Below are 7,676 nucleotides of genomic sequence, written 5' to 3'. Positions count from 1 at the left end.
AGACAGGAAGTGCCCTGAAGACTCCCAGCAAGCAGGGGGCCGAGTGACCCCTGAGCTGAGGAGAGGCAGGGTGCTCACCTGGGAAATATTGGTCCCACACCTGTTGGGTGATACAAATGTTCTGTGATAACACAGGTAGGTGAGAGCGAAAGCGGAGTCCCTGCTCAGGGAGGCGGGTAGCGGGTATTCCCCCAGTTTGTCTAGTTGGTGTGCCTGGCGGTCTGCACCACACAGGTATTTTTTTAGGGAATCGCTAGTGGATGGTGTGGGGCCACTTGGCGGGTTGGCAGCTGGGGCCCAGGGCTGGGCTGAGTGGCCTCCATATTCTGCTCAGGATGCCCCCATTGGGAGGCCAGTCCTTGGCATCTGACCACCAGCTCTGAGTCCTGTGGAGGCGGAGTCCTGGCTTCCAGGAAGGGCAGGTGGAGAAGGCGAGAACCCTTCTCGCTGGGAGTGTTAAGGGTCCTGAGGCCAAAACACACCTTCCATGATTCTCCAGCTCAGCACTGCCCGCCTGACCTCCAGAGAGTTCTGGTTAATCAGCAGAGCAGTTGGGGCTCCCAATGGGGGCCCCACATTAGTTTCCGGGCTGTGAGCACATTCGTACTTAAGAAGGTTTCTCTTTGTGTTTCCAGGGTCAGTCTCTGTACTAAACTGCAATGTTAACAGAAGAGTAGGTGGGCCCTCCTGTGTTTGGCATCAGCAGGGCCACAGGCAGGGCTGGAAGGTGGATTCAGAGCGTCTGGAGATGCAGATGGGGAAGTGCTGGACGTGGGAGGACCCTGGGCTTCCAGCTGGAAGAACTTCACGTCATTCCACACCGCACCTCCGATGAGGACCCGCAGCATGTTCTGCTGGTTCTGGGCTTGCAGGCCAGGTGGCTTATGCCCTCCAGGCACTGGCTTTTCGACTCCATGACCTTGTCCTTGGTTTCCTTGGGCAAAAACAGCACCTTCTGTTACTTCTCCTTGGTGAGCACTGTCATGCACATGGTGGGTGTTGCTGTCGCCTTGTCACTGCTGGGCAGCCTGCTGACCTGTAGAGACTGGAAGGTGCACTTGAGGGTGTTGTTGGCGGTAGGCAGGTCTTTCTTCTTCGAGTCTCTCTTCCTGTCTGTGGGCTGGGCTGCCGTCCAGTAATCCACCTGCCGCTCCATCAGCTTGGCGCCATCGCCCTGGCTGGGGGAGGACAAGCCCCACTCACTGACCGGGAGCAGAGTGGGGTGACAAGTCCTCATTGGCGACCAGAGGTGTGGACAGAGGGAAGGATGAAAGCACGCTGCAGCCCAAGGGGGCCCATCATCTGAGTCTCCTGACGTGTCTGCGGACTGTTCCACTATCCCAGCTTTCACCCATTCCCCCAAAGGGAATGAACTATAAGGACTCCTGTTGGGGCTCTTCTGGTTGTAGGAGAGCAGGGCTTCCTCGATGGGCAGCTGGGAGGCATAGTTGTTCCCGTGATGTACTGTGTGATTCTTGTCACAATGTCCAGCATGTCCTGTATGGCGCTCTGGGCCTCCAGATTATGGAACGGGTCCCACCAGGCCAGGTCCTGGAAGAAGCTGTTGTAGCGGTAATGCACGGAGCCCAGGTACCTGGCCACAGGGTGGGAACCCAGCGGGATGACCAGGAAGCTCATGTAGCCCAGCCAGTCGAGCATCTTGTAGGACAGCAGCTCCAGGAAGACCCGCAGCACAGCGCTGAAGTAGTGCTGTGCCCCTGCCACCAGGATCTTCACCAGCTCCGGGGGCTGGGAATTACAGTTACAGTATCTCTATATCCGCCAGATGATGGAGCTGAAGGCCGCCGGGACGTCAGCCATGGAGTAGGTTCACAGCAAGGCAGCCTGTGCCCCCGCAGGATGTCCGAGGGGAACTGCTCCTGCCAATCAGAGGTGTTGACAAGAATGATGTTCTCTGGCAGCTGGTCATCAGAGATGGGGATGTGGTTCAGCTGGTTGTACATGGTCTTCCTGGGGGTCTGCAGCTGGCCCCCTGGGTCTGGCCATGCTCATTGTCTGGGCTCTTGGCTCGCTTGTTCTGTGGCTGTGCCGTCTGCTGCTCCTTCAGGTACCTGCCCAGCCATGGTGGCGGGATGCTTCCCCTTGGCCTTGGTGGAGGGGATGAGAGACTCGGTCTTGGTGATGCGCTTACTGGGCAGCAGCTTCTTGGTGAGCATGTCCAGGGCTGAGGTCTCTGCCTCCGGGCTGTGCTTGGGCGGTGCTGGCTGCTCCCCTGGGTGGGCATGCTCTGGGGCACTGAGTGGGAGACACTGTCACTTGGCTATTGCTGCCTGGGCTTGGTCTTCTCGGGCACTGCAGCTGGACGAGGAGGCTCCTTAGTTTTGCTTTGTTTGTTGTGTGAACTCTCACTGGAGGTTATTTTTCCACTGATTTTTTAGAGAAAGTTGAAGGGAGGGGGAGAGACAGAGAGGGAGAGAAGCATCGATGTGAGAGAGACACATGGATTGGTTGCCTCCTGCATGTGCCATGACCAGAGCTGGGGATCAAGCCTGTAATCGAGACAGGTGTGCCCTTGAGCAGAATCAAACCTGGGACCTTTTACTCCATGTGCCAACACACTAGCCCTCAGCGAACCCTCTAGGGCTCGGAAGCTCCTCCTGGCTCTGGGCACCATGGGTGGTCCCCATGTCCATTTTAGAACAGAAATGTGACAGGCCTTCGCAGCATGGCCTGAGCTTGGGCTTGGTGGTGCTGAGAAGCTGTCATCATCCTCCCTGTCTGGGCTACTGTCGCTGGTTCTCCAGCATGTCAGACGGAAGGCGCAGGTCCTCCTCCACTCAGGGCCATGATCTGCAGGGTCCTGCTCCGGGTCCAGGGCCTCCTCTGACACTTGGGCCCTGCTCAGCCAAGCCACAACTCTCTGATTAAAGTTTGGATGCCTTGTCATGGACATTGTTGTGACTTTCAGTAGTTGCTGCTTCCTGGGCTCCCCCATGTCAAAGTTGTCCTTATCCAGGTCCTACCCATGGGCGGCATCTTCACTGGCCTCCTGCTCAGAGAAGCTCTCATACTCCTCCTTAGAGTACTGATCTGTGGACTTGGCCTTGGGCTGGTCTGTGTGGCACTGTCTTCATGGCTGGCTAGTCATGGAGGAGGTACAGACCCAGGCGACCTTGGGTTGTGGGTGCTGTGGGCCACCACGTTCCAAACACTGTCGCTGGGCTGTTTGATGCCTGGGGCTTATGTTTTCTCTCACGCTTTTTCCAGATTTGCAGGCTCCTTCTTGCTCCGGGCCCTGTGGATGCTCCCTATCTTTGTCTCTGAGCTGCAGTATGCCCAGCCTTCGAAGTACAGGCTGAGCTTGGGCTTGGGGGTGCTGAGGGTGCTCTTATCATCCTCCATGTCTGGGTCACTGTTGTTGGGGTTTTGCAGTGTGTTAAATAGAAGGTCCAGATACTCCTCCAACTTGGAGACATGCTTTGCTGTGTCCTGCTTGAGTCCACAGCCTCCTCCAACACTTTGACCTTTCCCAGCCACGCCATGACTTTCTCCCTGATATTTTGTGGCCTGGTAATGGATGTCTTTCCTGATATCCATGGCCTCTGCTTCTTGGGCATCCCCATGCCAATGCCATCCTCAGCCAGGTCCGGCCCATGGATGGCATTGTTGCTGGCCTGTTGCTCAGAGGAGAAGCTCTGATATACCCCCTCGGAGCATTTAACCCTTGACTTGGCCTTGCATCTGGCCTGTACGGCACTGTCCTCCTGGTGGATGGGCTGGTTGGACAGGGAGCAGACCCAGATCTCGGCCACTTTGGCAGAAGTCTCCTTGATGCTGCTGCAGAGGCACAGCCCCTGGCCACCCTTGAGGGTCGCTGCCTGACCTCGGCCATGTGGATGGCACCCACAGAAGAGTATCTTGTAGCTCCAGATGGTCTGGTTCTTAAAGCGCTTCCTCCAGTGCAACAGGATCTGTAGCTTGTTGCCTTCTCTCTTAAGGAAGTGGGGGTCCTGCAGTGAGGTGAGCCCCAGGTCTGTCTCCTGTTGTCCACTGGGGAACTGCATATGCCCGTAGGATGTGCTTGTAGCCCTGCTTCTTCACGGTGATCACCACTGATATGAGGTTGGAGCCCTGCATCTTCATGGCAATCACCATGGAGATGAGGTCCTTCTCCAGCTCTTTGAAGACCACCATCTTCATTAAGGTCAGGTTGCACAACCTGGGCACGAACCTGAGACTGGGACTGTCCAACTCCCGGGTAGCAAACAGGTTCTTGGGCATTGGTGTGTGGAGTCTGGGCGGGGAGGTGGGGGTGCGGTGGTGGTGTGGGGTGGAGACCAGGGCTGTGGGCATCAAGGAAGATGCAGCATTTGCAACATACAGGTCCTTTCTGCATTCTGGGTGATTGTTTCCCTTCCTGTGTTGGGACAGAGGAGAGACATTCCGTCAGGGGCAGCTTAGGAACTGCCAGGTGGGTTGGGGGCTGAAGTGCAGACTGAACCCCTATAGGAGCACTCAGTGATTGTTGTCAGGAGGGGGGACATGTGTGATCCAAGGACAGTGTGTGTGAAAAGGGACCACATGCTCACTGACTAGCTCAGGGAAGGCCTGTGTGATGTTCTTGCAAACTCAGAGACCTGAAGTTATCACAAAGGATGTTCTGAAATGAAAATGTTTAAGCTAAATGCAGTTTATGTTGGGTAGTCATGTCCTAGGCTGGCATCTTTCCTGACAAAGACAAAGGTCAATATTAACCTTAACTGAGCCTGTCTATTGCCTGTTGGCATCTACAATAACATATCTTTGGAATGTCAAGGGAATTTCCCTTTTTTCCGGACCCCTCAAAGCATAGGCAATGCTCTGCGGAGAGCACAAATGCCCTCATTGTTACTGAGTTCATTGTTGACTTGTAACTATCCTATATCCACCTATAGGTTGTAAAAGAAGTATGTCTGTGTCATTTTACTGTTTATCCTGTCACAGAGGATTCCCCACTTTGATTTCTCTGGGACCCTAATGTATCACCACTGGATTTCATGTTACCACCATACAACTCCTGTTTTGATTGTAATGCATAAAATAAGGTGCAAAACTGCCATTCTTCAGAGCATTATCTCAATCTGCAGAGATTTTCTTCCCGCCAATTGTTTACAGTTGGGCTTAAATAAACTCACAAAAATTCCTCGAAGGTTTGAGTGTTTCTTACTTTGACATTTACTTGGCGTAGTGGGTCAGGATTCCAAAGAACCACATTCTGCGCCACCCCCTCCCCCCCCCCCCCAGAGCCCACCAGGACCAAACTGTGGACCAGGTGCTGAGATTCAACAAAAGACCCATTGAACCCACTGGTTCCCCACCCATCAGGTGAACCTGGGTGAGTTGTGTCTTAGATCTAGGACTTTCCTTTGCTGATTGATAGAGGGTTAGATTTATTTGAGCTGTATTTTGAAATACTCCAGGTGGAACTAAGATTAAAGGTTGAGGGAACTTAGGTGAAGACAAGACAGGAGGAACAATGGGTGGCTGGTTTTGAATTGTGGCTTTCCACCTGGAATTGCTTTCTGAGAATCTGAGCAAAAAAATCTTTGCTGTATAAATTAGAGTTGAACTCAATCAGCTCCAAAAAATACAGGGTCATGTCCTCCCTCCAGCCTGAGTATTAGGTATTCTTAGGGGACTAAGAATCTCTGTGGAGGTGTGAGGTCATTCCTCATGACGTGCAGGAGCCCCAAAGCAAAATTTCAACTCAACTGCAATTAAAGTGACTGGTTCTGTGGGGGAGCACCCAAAGGTTTGGTCAACCGTTCCCTGACCCTCTGGCTGTGTTAGACAGCAGGGAGATAAGCCTAGGCACATCAGAGGGTTGAATGTGACTTGAGGGGTGAGAGCCAAATGGAGCTCAATCCATAAGCAACACAAGTTGACCAACTACATTACATAACAATCCTAGAAAATTTGCTCAGATTCTGCAGATACCAGAAAGACAAGAAAAACCACATATACATACACATGACTACAAAACAACAACAACAAAACAAACCTAAAATTAGCATGGGAAGTTGTGCCTCCAAGGCCAGGAGATGCCAGATCCCAGCCCTCATTAATACTCCTGATAGGAAGCTTTTACTTGCAAGTGCTTTACAGAAATGGGAAGATTTAACTAGAAAATATCTTCTTAAAAATGGCCCAAATGCAGTTTTATTTGCGTGCCTAAATTAATTTTTTGGCATGCAATAAAAATTAGAAAAATGTCAGGTCTAACATTAAACTGAATGAATGAATGAAAGCATATCTTGCCGAAACCGGTTTGGCTCAGTGGACAGAGCGTCGGCTTGCGGACTGAAAGGTCCCAGGTTCGATTCTGGTCAAGGGCATGTACCTGGGTTGTGGGCACATCCCCAGTGGGAGATGTGCAGGAGGCAGCTGATTGATGTTTCTCTCTCATCGATGTTTCTAACTATCTATCTCTCTCCCTTCCTCTCTGTAAAAAATCAATAAAATATATTTAAAAAAAAAAAAGAAAGCATATCTTGATTTGGAAATGAGGAGATTCTAAGGGGAAGCACATATAAATTCTTTTTTATTTTTTTAATTTTTTTAATTTATTATTATTAGTTAAGGTATTACAAATGTGTCCTCATCCCCCCCATTAACCCCCCAACCTCCCCCCCCCCATATAAATTCTTTTAAAAAAAAATTAAGGAATTAGAAATTTTAGAAGCTGTCGCTGAACTCTTCTGAAGCTAATAAATGCCAACACCCCATTCTTCCCCTTTCTCTAGCTCCCCTAGTATATCCTTTGCCCTTTCCCCTCCCTTTTTCCTTCCCCTTCAATCCCCTCCACTACCCTTCCCTACTGACTTCAGGGAAAATGAGAATAGTAACAGCTCCCTTTGGAGAAAAGCTTGTCTCAGCAAGAGAGGAGCCAGCAATTGTTCCTGATTCTCTCAATGACCCTGATGGGTTCACAAAGACATTTAACTGTTAGAACATGTAATCCTGGCTATTCTAACCTATTCCAATTAATATAGCTAATGGTTTCTGCCAACAAATACAACACACTTTCTAAATAAGGTTTGCAAGAAAATTCCTGTAGAGAAGTCTGTCCACTGTTAGAATCATAGGAAACTGAAATAGGATGTAGAAAAGGAAAAACAAAACAAAACAAAAACAACCATAGGGTTGATCCATGGGTGTTTCCCCTTCTCACTGATAGTTTGGGAGCAGGTTAAATTATCATAGAAAGAGAAGCCACTAAGACCCCTGTAGATACTGGGGTTACTCTGTTTGTCCCTAACCACATCCAACTAATTGTCTTCTCCTTCAGAGTAAAGCTTCTGTGCAAATGGCAGGAGTATTTAACCAATGTCTGTTTTTAATCAAAACCTGTTTCCAACTAGGGAATATTATAGGAATATTAGCAAATATATATCTTTGTTAATAAAAATCTGCCCCAATTCAACTGATAGGGAAAGGTGTTTTGTTTGTTTTATGAAATCAGTGATACCCACACATGTTTTTTCCAGAAGGGTAATATGTATTTAGAAATAAATGAGCAAGATACCAAACCCAAAAGGGCCTGAGATGAACCCAGTGGTGTGTCCTCAAAGTTGGGGTCCTGGCTGCACCCAGGTTTCCTCGGGGGCTCTGGAAAAGGATCTGCTGGTGGAATCATGCACAGACATGGAGAGGCATGGGGGGCATGGTGAGCATTC

At 50.4% G+C, this 7,676-nt stretch overlaps 1 pseudogene across 1 annotated transcript in view; it reads right to left on the bottom strand.

The window, feature by feature from the left end:
• Positions 1–699: 699 nt before the first annotated feature.
• The window catches only part of LOC308531825 (phosphofurin acidic cluster sorting protein 2-like), a 185,539-nt pseudogene continuing 178,562 nt past the window's right edge, over positions 700–7,676 (bottom strand). Inside the window, exons 4-6 of the transcript in view lie at positions 3,562–3,971; positions 3,218–3,373; positions 700–2,256 (exon numbers count right to left, since the gene is read on the bottom strand). The product of the transcript in view is annotated as a phosphofurin acidic cluster sorting protein 2-like (transcript). The remainder of the gene's footprint in view (positions 2,257–3,217; positions 3,374–3,561; positions 3,972–7,676) is intronic.

This window comes from Myotis nattereri (assembly GCF_964212035.1).
Source record: "Myotis nattereri genome assembly, chromosome: 16".
In the NCBI taxonomy this organism is placed as follows: Eukaryota; Metazoa; Chordata; class Mammalia; order Chiroptera; family Vespertilionidae; genus Myotis; species Myotis nattereri.
This window is presented reverse-complemented; position numbering and strand designations above follow the sequence as displayed.